The sequence below is a fragment of the Geotrypetes seraphini genome, chromosome 10 (genome assembly GCF_902459505.1).
Source record: "Geotrypetes seraphini chromosome 10, aGeoSer1.1, whole genome shotgun sequence".
NCBI classification, from domain to species: Eukaryota; Metazoa; Chordata; class Amphibia; order Gymnophiona; family Dermophiidae; genus Geotrypetes; species Geotrypetes seraphini.
In genome coordinates this window covers 143879339-143895081 of record NC_047093.1, presented here as the reverse complement: position 1 = coordinate 143895081, position 15743 = coordinate 143879339, and the positions used below count along the sequence as shown (strand labels likewise).

Genomic DNA, 15743 nt, shown 5'->3' with positions numbered 1-15743 from the left:
GAAGCACCTGCTCTATGTTCTGGGATTTCTGCAGAAAGGAATGTAAACAGGGCACGAAATCAGAATGAGGCAAGTGCTAAAAGAGGTGGACTGAGAAGTTTTCCTGACCTTGCTATGCCCCTCACCTGACGGGTTTGTTATGATCATTAACAACTTAACATTATAAGGGAGTACCTTGGCTTTGAAATGCTGAGAGAAAGGCTCAGCCCTCTCCATGACATGCACATACATATACAAACTTGCCAGAATGCACTCCCCTCCAACATCAGTTTATATCATCTTGCTTGTCTCCATCACACAGGCCTCCCGCTCCAGGGAGGTTTGCTCTTATTTTCTCAGGAGAGGAGTGGCCTCATGGTGAGAGCAGCAAGCTGAGACTGCACAAGGCCAGAGTTCATTTTCTGCTGGTGCTGACCTCAGGCGAGTCACTTCATTACTTCAGGTGCAAACTTAGATTGTACGCCCTCTGGGGCAGGGGAATAGTTGTACCTAAATATAACTCATATTGAACTTGTATTTGGAAAGGGAAGCAATTAAATTTAAATCCTTAGGGTGCTGAAACTCTCAGCACTTTTAATACCCTGTCATCTCCCCTCCCCATAGTGTTCCATCTACAGGAGGCTTACTGGCCCTGCCGTGTAATGAAGATAAGGACTAGGCCTATGGGAGATCCTACTGTATAAAAAAGGCTGGATTACCTTGAAGGACCCTAGGCAAACAAATGTGCTGGCTATACTTCCAGCACAGTGAGGGGAAGGGAGACCAGCAAGGGAGAACAGCAAGGTTCTACTTTTTCTTTGGTGGGAAGCCCCGCCCCCCTTTCTTCCCTGAGCAGCCATTTCCTGCCAGCCCTTGAAAGGTCTTTGATCTTGCCTCTGCCCAGTGCCCACTACAGAATTCCTGCTCCTCTTCAGCCCTATTTGAGGGCCGCTGAAAGGTTTTTCTCCAGAAAACAGCAAGGCAGAGAAAGGAGGAAGGTTCCCTCTATTCTGTCCCTCTTTTCTCTGCCCGACGCCGCTCCATACACGAGGATCGGGCTTCATCCACTGCAGAGTTCCTGCTCCTCTTCAGTCCTATTTGAGGGACACTGAAAGGTCTTCTTTTTTTTTTTTTTTCTTCCAGAAAACAGCAAGGCAGAGGAAGGAGGCAGGTTCCCTCCATCTTGTCCCTCCTTCCCCCGCCCGATGCCACTCCAGATGCAAGATCGGGCTCTGCCCACTACAGAGTTCCTGTTCTTCATCAGCCCTATTAGAGGCCGCCGATAGGTCTTCACAGAGAATAGCAAAGCAGAAGAAGGTTCCCTCCATCCTGCTCCTCCGCCCAACGCCACTCCAGACGCGAGGATCAGGCTTGGCTCTGCCTACTGTAGAGTTCCTGCTCATCTTCAACTCAACTTGAGAGCCGCCAAAAGGGTTTTTTCCAGAGAACAGCAAGGCAGAGGAAGGTTCCCTCCAGCTTGTCCCTTCTCCCTCCACACAACGCTACTCCAGATGCGAGAATTGATCCTGGCTCTGCCCACTACAGAGCTCTTGCACCTCTTCAACCCTGTTTGAGGGCCACCAAAAAAAAAGGACACATCCTGCAGGCGGACCATCTGGGCAGCCCTTTGACACCAAACTATACCAAAAGAACCCCCTACAACAAAATAATCCTCGCCCTATCACAAAAATCATCAGTGAAAATACCAAAAGAAACACAGCTCGTTCCACCCAATCCTCACCTCCCAACTCCACAAAAAATGAAAAAATAAAACAGAAACAAATAGTCATCACCCTACTACTCTTGATCCTAACATTCCGAAAAACAAAAGGAAACTATAACTCACCAATTCCAGTTATAGTAACAAGCAACAGAAACCACCACCCAGCAGAGAGTAACCATATAAATGTGGTTGACTGCTCCACCTGCATGCACCATAGCATCCCCCAGACCTGGGGGGAAGACCCACTAACGCCTCCTGAAACCATCCCAGGATCAAACCCACCCCTCCTCATCTACCCAAGAATATCACACAACACTAAAACTGAATTTACATCAATAAAAAGTGCATACATGAACATCAGATCCCTAGGCCCAAAATCTGAGATCATAAAGGACTGGATAGAAACAGAAAAAACTAGGATGCCTCTTCCTCACAGAAACATGGCTAACCTCAGACACTGACCCCAGAATAACGGAAGTTTGCCCACAAGGCTGCAAAATACAAGTAGTTTGTAGAGACAAAAAACAAGGAGGAGGACTAGCCATCCTGGCCAAAAATATTCTAAATATACTGCTACAGGACAAAACCTCCACCCCACACATGAATCTACCCGCCTGCCAATTATCGGGCCCCACACTCAAAGGAACCCTAACCTGCCTGCTTTGCTACATAACACCAGGAAAATGGAACATAGCAAAATCGGAATTCAAAGAATTTATACTCGGAAACTCCCTTACATCAACATACAACCTAATCCTAAGCGATCTTAACCACCTGGAAGATGAATCTTCCAACAAAACAGAAAACCTCATCTCATTCCTCAAAACCCTATCCTACAGAATCCTTGACCCACAAACCACACACGAAAAGGGCCACCAACTTGACATAGCAGCCTTCATGTCCCAACAACTCACCACACCAGAAATTTACACCACAAATGGAACATGGTCATGCACCCTCTGGTCAGACCACTACATGTACACCTTCAAAATCAACTGGACACAGGGCAAAACCAAACAAAATAACCAAAGCTTAACAAACAAAGCACACAAAAAGATTGATCCACCTAAATTCTGGAACAAAGTAGACAACCTGCTACAAGATGGAAACTCAAAGGACTTCATTAACCACTGGTGCACCCTAAGCACATCTATCCTCGAAGACATCCATCCTCGAAGACATGACAACCACAGAAAAAGACCAGAATCTGCAGACGCTCAGATAAATGGTTTGACAATGAACTACTGCAACTCAAATGACAATGCAGACGTCTTGAAAGAGAATGGAGAAAAAACAACCGAGAACACACAAAAACAACCTAGAGAACACTGAACAAACAAAAGCTAAAAGAAAAAAGAAAGGCATACTACACCAATCAGATAGGCATAGAAATCCAAGACACCAAAACCCTTTTCAAACTACTAAAGGAACTCACAGACACCAAACCCTACCTGGCCACCAAAACCGCCCCTCCCCCCACAGCCAATCAATTGGCTGAATTCTTCAGAAACAAAATATCAACAGCCAGAAACACCTTCACCGGGACCAAAATATCGATACCACCTAAAGAAGCCTATGCAGCAGACAGAAACTGGTCAGATTTTACACACAATGGCACGACCTAGACAAATTCTACAAAAAAATACAGTCATGTAGCCTACGACCTCAACCATTGTCCCCCATACCTGTTAAAAGCCGCCAGCACTAGATTCCGCACCCATCTCATGCGGTGGATTAGTTACTCTAATCTAATCAAATCTTCTATTTCTGTGTCGCACATACCTATTCAGGCTCTAGGTGACATTCAGAGATGGGTTGAAAGGGGATCAGGAGGAGGGACTAAAAGGGGCCTTGAAAGGGGGGAGGGTAAGAGGGGGGCAAGAAATAATAGTTGTCTAGGAGCTCATTTAGCGAAAGAGGTGGAAAGATTCATTTCTGAGAAGTCAAGTAGGTTCAGCTGTCAAAGAGGAAGGTTTTCATTTTTTCCCGGAATGTTGTATGTTTAGTTACATGCTCACAGAGGGTCAATTTCCACAAGAAGTTGCTGAAATCATCATAACTCCTATTCTGAAAGATCCAAAGAGAGCAACAAATCAGCCATCCAATTACAGACCTATAGCCTCAATACCGCTACTTCTCCCTCCGTATTCACTGTGGATGCGGGCGGCCAATAGGCGTGAATATGGAAAAACTGCAAATAACTTTTTTATATGTTGTTCGCGGTTTGGGGAAAGCGCCATCGTTTTTCCTATTGAAACCTCGAATAGTGGCAGGCAAGCAAGCAGTGATTTCAGGGCAGCCAACCAGCGATTTCAGGGCAGCCAACCAGCGATTTCATGCATGCTGGGAAGAAGCCTTTCTCTCTAAGGATGCTGGGAAGCAGCGTTTTTCTCAGTGCACATTGGGAAACATGGAAGCAGCAAATTTGTGGGAGAAAGCATGGAAGCAGCAATTTTCAAAGTTAAAGTACAGTAATGGTAAGTAATAAACATTTTTATCAGTACTGTACAGTAAAAGAAAAAAAACTTTTAGTGATGATGTTTTTTTGGGGGGCAGAGTCAGTGGCCAAAAAATCGCGAATAAGCGAAACTACAGATACGGAAACCACGAATATGGAGGGAGAAGTGTACGTCAAACTAATGGAACTTCTCACCGAATACTTAGAAACCCACAACATTCCTCACCCCTCACAATCAGACTTCAGAGGCAACTACGTACAGAAACACTAGTCTCTCTCCTAGACACAGCCAAACAACACGTAAGCAAAGGCAAAAAAATGCTACTCATACAACTCGATCTCACAGAGGCATTCGACCTAGTAGATCATGACATCCTACTACAAACACTGGAGGCAATAGGAATCACAGGCAAAGTCTACAATTGGTTTGAAGGATTCCTCCGCTCAAGAAGATATAGAGTAAAAGCAAAAAATGAACAATCAGAATCCTGGAACAACCCTTACGGAGTCCCCCAAGGCTCCCCACTATCACCAACACTCTTCAACCTTTACATAGCCATACTTGGCACATGCTTAGACAAACAAGGTATAACGTCAAACAGCTACGCAGACGATATCACCATCCTCCTGCCTTTCGACCAAATCACCCCAAACACAACGAACAAACTACACATTGCACTAGAAACAGTTTCAAAATGGATAAGAGACCACAAATTAAAACTGAACCAAGACAAAACCAAATTCTTACTTCTAGAAAGAAACAAAGCCCCAACCATAACAAACCTAGAAATAAACTCCATCACATATCCCTTACAACCCAACCTAAAACTGCTGGGAATAATGATATACAAAGGCTGCACCATGCAACTTCAAATCAGCAAAACGATTCAGAAGGCATTCACAACCATGCGCAACTTAAGACAAGTTCAAAAATACTTCAACAACAAACAATTCAAACTCATAGTACAAGCACCAATACTAGGACTCTTGGACTACTGTAACATACTTTACCTGTCATGCCCCGCCAACATGCTAAAACAATTACAAACAGTCCAAAATACAGCCCTAAGACTAATATACTCGCTGAAAAAAATACGACCCCATTACCTCAGCTTTCCAAGACTTACACTGGCTCCCAGTACAAGCACGCATGCAACACAAATTCTACTGCACCCTATTCAAAGCCCTAAATGGAAATGGACCAAGCTATCTGAACAACTGCCTAATCAGGAAAAACACATCCAGACCAAGGAGAACTCAAGCACACTTTACCCATCCCCCAATCAAAAGTATGCAAGGCAAAAAAATATATGATGGTCTACTAGCTACCAAAGCAGCAAAAATAGACCACCACCTCTCAAATCTGCTGACCATGATGCCCAACTACAAAACATTCAGGAAAGAACTGAAAACCATACTATTCAAGAAATTTGTCAAATGATCTAACCAAACCGTATCGACCAGTCCCAGATCCTGACGCATACTATAGCTATCAACCTTGTAATCTCCCTGGGAATGCCCAGGCTAATTTATTGTTATAAACCGCCTAGAACTGAAAGGTATTGGCAGGTGTGACAAACCCAGGTCCGTTTCGGGTTTTGGCCAAAACAAACCCGAATCCGTACCGGGTTTTGCCCCAGTGATCAGGAGTATTCACAGTGCACCTAGATGCAGGAGGGCTGATCAGGTGACCTGCCAATTGATTGATGAAGCTGACTTCTGCTCTGATTCTGACATGTAGGTAGAAGAGACAGGGCAGGATAAGATTAAGAGAAAAATCCTACACTCCATGCAGACCTGTCACTGTCAGAAAGCTTATTCAGTTTGAACAGCCTGTTAAAATCAGGGCTAGGGAGAAACCTGCCTGTAATAGCAGGAAGCAAGCTGGTGTGTGGAAAACCCTCCCCCCCCCCCACCTTCTCAGAGGGGGAGTGGTTATCCACAAGATATAACGAGGCACAGGGGACATATGAGGGGGAGAGAGGAGAGACGGGAGAATGGGAAGCTGAGAGGAGGCAGTCTCTCACAGACTGTCCCATGCTGAGGCAGATGAGTTACCTCCTGTCTGGGACACTGGAGTACAGCCAGAAGGAGAAGCCATGGAGGGGCAGGAAAGCTGTGTAGGAGCTGACACTCTGCCAACACCCATGGAGACCCAGTAAGCCTAAGATTGGGATTTAATTTCTTTATGCTGCAAGCTTGTCTCTTACCCGTTTGAAGCCAGTGAAGCTCTCCTGGGAAGCCACATTTTTTAGGTTTTCTGTAAAGCAGGAATGTGTGTGTTTTCTGACAAACCATTTTGAATGTATTTCCTGTATGATGATTCAGCTGGGAAATCTCAATGGTCCTGCACAGCTGTGCCTGATTGCTACAGCAACGTTTAGAGGGAAACGTTTGCTTGATTTTGAACTCTGAATAATGCTGTGATTCTTATGTGTTCTGGACTGTTGGATAAAAGCATTACTTATCTGATTATTACTGCTCTGGTGAAGAGAACTGTATTTCTTGACTGATTAAAGTCCAGAAGCAGGGGACTGTACACAAGGCAGTGCTGACCCAGATTCAACTGCCTAATTATATTATTGTGAACCTTTGTATTTCATGCAATATCAGTCCATCTTGAACTACAAGGCTGTTGCCTATATTTTTTTGATTTATTCAACCAGTGGTTGAAATAAAGTTTATTTTTGCTTTGCCATTTCTGACTAAGATGCCTTTATACTTTGCATGCTGATAAGTTTAGAATGTGCCTGTTCTAAAGACCTGAAGGATCCCTTAGTGGAAAGGGACACGTCGGGTTTCAGCTTTGGTCACATTCCCAGGTGCTCGCTGCGCCTTACAGGAGCCCGGAATGTGACACAGGATAGAAGACATCAATGTAATGTAATGTAATACAGTACTTTTCTCCCCTCTACTAAACTACCAACTTTGTTTTATTGTTGTGGTGTCTTAAAAGAATGTGTATGTTGTTTGTAAGCTACCTGAATAGTGGATGGTGCAGGATAGAAGATTCATTACATAAATAAATACTTATGTTTATTATTCACCAAAGAAGGGATTGGAGAAAAAGAATGACAGCGATCAGCAGGTGTATATATAGGAAAGAGGTTGACATCACTACAGGTACAGAGGAAAGGTTTGAAAAGAGCCAATAAAACTAAAAGAGGGAGAAAACCCTGGGGCCAGAAGGGTTACACTGGCAGATATTATGGGACCTGAGAGAGTTCTAACAGTTCCACTTAAGGATCCGTTCATTATATCCCTGGAGATGAGTGGTCCTACAGGACTGGAAAAAGGCATTATTTGGTTACGCGATGGGCCTGTATCTTATGATCTGAAGGAAGAGAAGTGGTGTGATATGACAGTAGTCAGGGCCAGAACGATGCTAGAATGCTTCAAGGAGAGGATAATGCCTCAGTACAAAACATTGGTCAGATCATTACTGGTTGATTGGTGGCTCATATGGGGGTTCACCGGCATATCCCAAAGGAAGTTCTATCCCCAAACTCCCTGTCCCACAGAGCACACTTCAATTCTTTCATGAACTTGGAAAGTTGGATAGAAGGACAGGGAAGAGATCTCTGCTGGCTTCCTACCAGGCCCCTTAGAAGAACTGATGAAGGGAAGGGGCCAGGGAAGGGTGTATTCGTGCCTGTCCTCTGGGGAATAAGCAGTGGCTACATATTTCAGACCCTTTCCCTTCAGCTAGTCTTTTTTGTCTTGTGAAGTGGAAAAGAATGATTAAGGAAACTAAAAAAGGCCAGGTGTGGTCACCATACACTAAAAAACAAGAAGGAGAGGGGAGACAGAAAGCCAGAATATGAGAAAGGGGAATGACAGAGCCAGGGATTAGAGCTATATTATTGTACTGCTGGTCCCACACTCGTGAGTTGGGTGGGAAGGCACTCATGTGTGCGTAGTGGAAGCACTATTTTAAGCTCTTAAAGGGACAGTATGCTGGGTAGAGTTATAACGTCATCCACTGGTGAGAATATTGGCCTGTTGTCCTTGAAGAATATCTGCTACAGGTGAGTAACACCACTTTTTAACATTACATTTTCTGTTATAGGATTATTAAATGGTTTGTATTTCTGATGCAGTTTCCTATTACTCCTATTATTAGGCTTCAGTTTGATCTTTCTAAGTTTACCTAATTGATTGTACTAATGCTTATGTTTGATCATTTTACTATTGCTATGCTGTTAATTAAATTGCAAGTTTTATGACAAACTATGCTGTACACCAGCTTGAGTGAATCTATTCATAAATGAATACAATATGTAAAAAAACAAACCATGAGTGCCAATCCAATTTTCTTGTTTATGTTTTATTAAAACTTGTTATGCCACTCATTCTTACAACAGGTCCAAGCGGTTTACAATCATATCACAAAATAGAAAGGAACTCCACATATTAAAATAGGACAGACCTAAATAAAACAAACATCAAAACATACTCTTGTGTGCCAGATTTACCGGAAACTGATGCTAGAGCAGACCAGTGTCCACAGAGCTTTGGCGTGATCGCCACTGTTAGCACATGCTTTACACAAACTGCCCAAGTACATTCTATTTGCTTGCTGCTTTGAGGAGAGGGAGGGCAATAAGTTAGGAACCCTAGTGCACGCTTTCTGCATCAGCAGTATAATTTCACTCTGAGGAGCGTATGTATGGTCCTAGCCATTCATCTTCTCTGGTGCTTTACTGCCCCCTAGTGCTCTTGCCCTCTCATATTCACAGGAAATGGAGAAAGGGAGGTCATCGTGTTTGGGAAGATTGAAGGAACCAAGCGAAGAGGGCAACCTGCAATCAGATGGCTGGGCACATTGAAAATAACCATGGGGATGTCGCTGGAGGACCTTTTTGGACTATCAGAAAACCAATTTCTTTTTAGATCCGCAATTCATCAAGTCGCTAGGACTCGAACACGAGTTGATGGCACAACAACATTCTTGGGGAAAGCTACTTATATAAGAACATAAGAAGTTGCCTCCACTGGGTCAGACCAGAGGTCCATCGCGCCCAGCGGTCCGCTCCCGCGGCAGCCCATCAGGTCTATGACCTGTGAAGTGGTTCCTGACCATTTCTATAACCTACCTCTGCTTCTATCTGTACCCCTCAATCCCCTTATCCTTTAGGAACCTATCTAAACCTTCCTGGGAGTAAGCAGTGTTGAAGCACTACATTTTGGGATTCTGCCAGATATTTGTGACCTGGACTGGCCACTGTTGAAACAGGATGTTGAGCTAGATGGACCCTTGGTCTGACTCAATATGGCAACTTTTTTGTTGTTATTTAACCCTACACACCTGTTAACTGGGAACAGGAAGGCAACTTTCAAACCCCAGCAAATGGCTTTGAAAATAGCTTTCAATTAGTGTTTGAAAATCAAATTTTATGTTATATCCCACCGAAACCTCATTAATTAGAGTTCTATGCAGGTTACAGGCAAAATTGTTACATAGAATTTTGTATAGAGTTAAATATGTTACAAAGAATGATACATGCTAGATGTTGTTGGTAAAGGTCATTCTCCGAGTCTGACCTCGGTTCTGGGGAAAATGGCGGAAACACTGATAAAAGACAACATCGATGAACATTTTGAAAGAAACAAACTTCTGATAACCAGCCAACATGGTTTCTGCAAGGGGAGATCGTGCCTAACGAACTTATTGCACTTCTTCGAAGGAATTAACAAACGGATGGACAGAGGAGACCCCATAGACATCATATATCTAGATTTCCAAAAAGCCTATGACAAGGTACCCCATGAATGCCTACTTTGGAAACTGAAGAACCATGGGGTGGAAGGAGACGTACATAGATGGATCAGAAACTGGTTGGCGGGTAGGAAACATAGGGTAGGAGTGAAGGGCCACTACTCGGACTGGAGGAGGGTCACGAGTGGTGTTCTGCAGGGGTCAGTGCTCGGACCGCTGCTATTTAATATATTTATAAATGATCTAGAAACAGGGACAAAGTGCGAGATAATAAAATTTGCGGACGACACCAAACTATTTAGTGGAGCTCGGACTAAAGAGGACTGCAAAGAATTGCAAAGGGACTTGAACAAACTAGGAGAATGGGCGATGAGATGGCAGATGAAGTTCAACGTTGAGAAATGTAAAGTACTACATGTGGGAAGCAGAAACCTGAGGTACAGCTATACGATGGGAGGGATGTTATTGAAGGAGAGTACCCAAGAAAGGGACTTAGGGGTAATGGTGGACATGACAATGAAGCCGACGGCACAGTGTGCAGCTGCCGCTAAGAGAGCGAATAGAATGCTAGGTATAATCAAGAAGGGTATTACTACCAGAACAAAAGAAGTTATCCTGCCGTTGTATCAGGCGATGGTGCGTCCGCATCAATATTGATCACCATACCCTAAGAAGGATAAGGCGTTACTTGAGAGGGTTCAGAGGAGAGCAACACATCTGATAAAAGCTATGGAAAACCTCTCATATGCTGAGAGATTGGAGAAACTGGGACTCCTTTCCCTGGAGAAGAGGAGACTTAGAGGGGATATGATAGAGACTTACAAGATCATGAAGGGCATAGAGAGAGTGGAGAGGGACAGATTCTTCAAACTTTCGAAAAATAAAGGAACAAGAGGGCATTTGGAAAAGTTGAAAGGGGACAGATTCAAAACGAATGCTAGGAAGTTCTTCTTTACCCAACGTGTGGTGGACACCTGGAATGCGCTTCCAGGGGGAGTTATAGGGCAGAGCACAGTACTGGGGTTCAAGAAAGGATTGGACAATTTCCTGCTGGAAAAAAGGATAGAGGAGTATAGATAGAGGATTACTGCACAGGTCCTGGACTTGTTGGGCCGCCGCATGAGTGGACTGCTGGGCACGATGGACCTCAGGTCTGACCCAGCGGAGGCATTGCTTATGTTCTTATGACAAGCAGGCAGTAAATTCTCACATATGGGCAATAGAACCGCAAGGTAATGGCGGAATAGCAATCACTAATGTAATGTAATGTAATTGTCCATGGAGCCCAGCACAGACATGTACCAAAGCGTACTCTCATTTTAAAAGTTTAGCACAGTCCATTGCGTGTGTACCTTGCCAAGCAAAGAAGTTGTATATGGTATATGGTAAAATTTTCTTTACAAGTGCCTTCTCGTATCATTTTTTTCTCATTAATATATAATTTTTCTCTTCATTTTGGTGATTTTTCTTTATTTGGGCCTTTGGGTGACTTTCCACCTCAATTGAGGCTGGGAACATTGACTCCTTTTCAGAAATGGTTCTACTCTACCTCCACCCCCCCTACAATTGAGCCCTTTGATTTAGCATCAGTGGTCTTCCCATTGATGTCTCCAACGCCCAGTAGATTCAAAAAGTGCTCTTGATATAACAGATCCATCTCAGATTCAGATCCTCATAACTATTGTGTGCAGTGTCTAGGTTCTGAGTATCAGGACGTTTCTTATAATCTCTGTGCTCACATGCAAAAGAGTGCTCTAAAGGCTCGCCAAACTCAGTTTGAGAAGCTGTTTGGGTCCACTTCTACCTTATTTACAGACCCATTACCTGCCCATGTGCCTCCTCCATCGATGCTGACATTGATGCTGGCGTCCACTCAGCCTCCGGTATTTTCCAGAGGGGGCTCCAGCTCTTCTTCTACATGTCAGGCCTCAGAGGACCTCCGGAAAAAGTCTAAGAAGCATTGACCCTCACCTTCCAGACAAACTTCCACATCCTCACCATCTTCAACTTCTCAGAGGTATCAATGATCGGAACACTTTCCATCACTCCAGATGCTTTCTCCCACTAAGCATCCTCCTCCTTCTAAGTCCCTGACGCCTCAACTTCAACCTGAGCCAACTGCACCTTTGACTACATTGGTACCGGCACCTTCCCTGCAGGACCAGATTAAAGTCTTATTACAGCAAGAATTGGCATCCTTGCTTCAGTCTCGGGCATGAAGCTGAGCTGGTACAGTCTCTATTCTTCCTCCTTCCCCTCTCCCAGACCTGGGGTTGGGTGTCTGCCTGCCTGCTGGAGGAAGAGAATCCACTCTGCCTTTATATTTAGAAAGGTCTTTTGCAGACTCAGTTTTTTTAGGCTTAAGAGGGACAACTCACCCCTTGGCAACCAGAGAGACATACGACTTCTACACGTGTTATCCCTTCCTGACCCAGGGATGGGAGAATGCCACTATGACCCATTTATTTTGTCCTGAAGGAATTGCATGTGGAGAGATTTGATGCACTGTGCCCTAATGTTTGGAAGATGCAAATACCCAGTGGCTCATCCTGGATAGGGGAGGTGGAAGAGGCAGAAGGGACCCCTCCACTCCCAGGAGGAAACATGTCATACTCTCACTTCTTACCAAAGTACCGGAATCAACTTCTAACAACAAATCCCTTGATGGACTTTTGAGCTTTAGAAAAGCAATAAAAACCTACCTCTTCACCTGACTCCTCAGGACAAGCTAGCATTCAGACTGTTACTCCCAAACCACTGTACTCTTAATAGATGTGCAACTGATTCTCTCCCTTAAGGCTTCATGCATCTCCCTAGTGTCTGCTAATCCAGAACAATTGAACTAGATCAGGGGTCTCAAAGTCCCTCCTTGAGGGCCGCAATCCAGTCGGGTTTTCTGGATTTCCCCAATGAATATGCATGAGATCTATGTGCATGCACTGCTTTCAATGCATGTTCATTGGGGAAATCCTGAAAACCTGACTGGATTGCGGCCCTCAAGGAGGGACTTTGAGACTCCTGAACTAGATGCACCTCACTGTACCCATATTGCCTTAGTCTTCTGTGCCTTGTTTGCTAACTGTTATGTATGTTAGCATGTAACCCATTCTGAACTCCATGGGGAGGATGGGCTATAAATCAAATTAAATAAAGGGATTATGGATTTAGCACACACTTTTCTTAGTACCTGAAGCAACCCGATTAAAGTCTTAAACATGCAGTCACTTAGAGTACCTGAATATAACTCATTCATGTACTGTGGGTTCAGGTTTCCAAATTGTGGATTGTGACCTAGCATGACTCGGCCTGGAAATACATAGCTGCATCATTATAATGTACCTCAGCAAAGCTGGGAAAGGTCGCTGTGGCTGTGAACATTGGACCTTAACTAAAAAAAAAAAAATACTGGTGAGCACTGCTCTAGGTATTTCCCTGTCTTAGAGGGCTTACAAGCTAAGCCTATATGTGAGGAAGAAAAGGAGTAAGTGACCTGCTAAAAATTACAAAGAGCAGCTGTGGGAATTGAATTCAGCTTGCCTGATTGTCAGCTCAAACCACTAGACTACTCCTCCATTCCACAGATTCCTTTAGCTCTCCTTCTAGGCTGAAGTTTCTCCTGCGTTTTCAGAAATTTATTTTATTTTTTGGGGGGAAGGGGCTAGAGGGATCTCCTTGAACTATAGGGAATCCAACTAAGACACTCCAAATTGATACTCACAATTGCAGTAATGTTAACCCCCCCACTGCCTCATGCCTCTCTTGCATACTGGTGAATGCAGTCTGAACTCCGTCCACCACAACATGTGAAGCTTGCTGCTGTACCCTCAGAGACCTGGCCCTGAACAGCACATCAATAAAACAGTCACAGTTCCCAAGGAAGGAACATAGCTATGGGTGAGATCTAGGTGCGTGGAGCAGCCCCCACACTGGAAAGGGAGAGCCTGCAGATGAGGGAGGGACACTTTATAAAGAGGGTAGGGCAGGGGTGTCCAATGTCGGTCCTCGAGGGCCGCAATCCAGTCGGGTTTTCAGGATTTCCCCAATGAATATGCATGAGATCTATTTGCATGCACTGCTTTCAATGCATATTCATTGGGGAAATCCTGAAAACCCGACTGGATTGCGGCCCTCGAGGACCGACATTGGACACCCCTGGGGTAGGGGATCACTGGTGAGCGAGAACTTTATACAGAGTGACAGAACATGATACCTGGAAAGTGGTGACGCAAAGCAGAAGTCAAATGCTATGCTGTTCATCTTGCATGCTTCTTCCCAAACACCTGCTGCTGTCTGTTTGCTAGGGTTTGAGGATATTATATACCAGTATTTCAAAGCAAAGCAGAACAATTTTCACAGAGCTCAGCAGGTGTCTCCAATGGATGTAACTGTAGAAGTGGCAGAAGATACATGGTACAGACAGGGGTATCTCTGTGTGTGCTCAATGTCAAACAAACTTACTGCAATAGAAGGCCTCCCCCCTATTTTCTGATTTAGGAGGTGTGCAGGTGAGTAGTCTGTTTCTTCATCTGGGATGGTGTCTCCCTCATTCACTGCTGTCTGTTGACTCCACTTCCATGGAATCCAGAACATGCTTAGATCTTCAATTTAACTCTGCTTCTCAGCAGACCCATGAGCACAAGAGAGACATTAAAAAAGGGCAAAAGTTACAATCAGCTAATCTCTTCATCCTGAGTCAACCAAACAGGCTGCTGCAATCCTGGCTCTGGCCTCCCTGGCATGCTGGGAGTTGTAGTTCAGGATTTCACCTAAGAAAGTTGGACTCCCAATTTCAAGGAAGCAAAACCAAGACGTGATCAAATGAGGCAGTAAGATGTTTATTGCTGGACCACCAACTTTAAGGCAGAAGAAGCAACAGGCTCCATCTCTCTTAAGTTAGTACCACCTAGGGCACTACAGATCCCAGAAAATTTAGAAATTAACTTCACACAGGTCCTCTGTACAGGTGTACCAACTGTGTGTCATAAGGCAGAAGACATAACATCTCTTCTGATGCCTGCCTCAAGGGTTCATCCTGTCCTCATTGTGAATAGTTGGTATTCATCCCTTGGGCCCATCACAAGAAGGGAGACCCAAGCCTGCTGTAACCATTCAGTTTTGCCAAGGTACTCCCTTATAATGTTGGTTTCTTGTAATATATTGTAGATGTTGGTATATATTGCTTGCTGATAGAAAGTGTACATCTGGTGGAAGGATGGGATGAATTACAATAATTGTGAAATTGAGCATCTCTTCTCCCTCAGTTCAAATAATAAAAATGTCATCAGTATGCCAGTAAAACCTAAAGGAAACCAACTGACAAATGCAGCTACCTCCCCAACTCCAGCTCTCACCCTCCGCATACAGTGCAGAAATGTCCATTACAGTATACACAAAGAAGTCACACAAAACCACCATATATGCTGTGACTCAAGAGACTGAGATAAACACCTCAAACCCTGACCAAATCCTTTAAAGTTTAAACACAAGGCTACAACCCCATAATAATCTCCATGAAGATTGCCTTGTCTCTCGAAACAACCTGGGACAACCATAAAGAGATGCCCCACACCCTTATAGTGACATGCAATCCAGAGCTGGACCCAAAGAGAAGATTCATAAAAGATGTACAGCCACTATGCCAGGACAATAAATGACTGAAATAAATATTCCCGGCACCCCCAGCAACCAGCTGCAAACTGTGCCTACACATATCACAGGACCCTCCCCCCCCACCAGTCATTCACATGGAAAAGCATTCAGCATAAGAGGATTCTCATGTATATCTATATATACTGGGGAGATGGGATAGGTGCTAAAGACGAGAATCAACTTACACAGGCACCACAAAACTCATCAGTGTGATA

General features: G+C 44.2%; 1 protein-coding gene across 2 annotated transcripts in view; it reads right to left on the bottom strand.

Annotated features, from left to right (window-relative positions):
* Nucleotides 1–14440, bottom strand: part of LOC117367761 (kinesin-like protein KIF18B) — a 73419-nt gene extending 58979 nt beyond the window's left edge. The window contains exon 1 of one of the 2 annotated variants that reach the window (XM_033960668.1): nt 14338–14440. The gene's annotated coding sequence lies outside the window, so the exon portion shown is untranslated. The remainder of the gene's footprint in view (nt 1–14337) is intronic. The other variant, XM_033960667.1, reaches the window with a different exon arrangement.
* Nucleotides 14441–15743: the final 1303 nt, after the last annotated feature.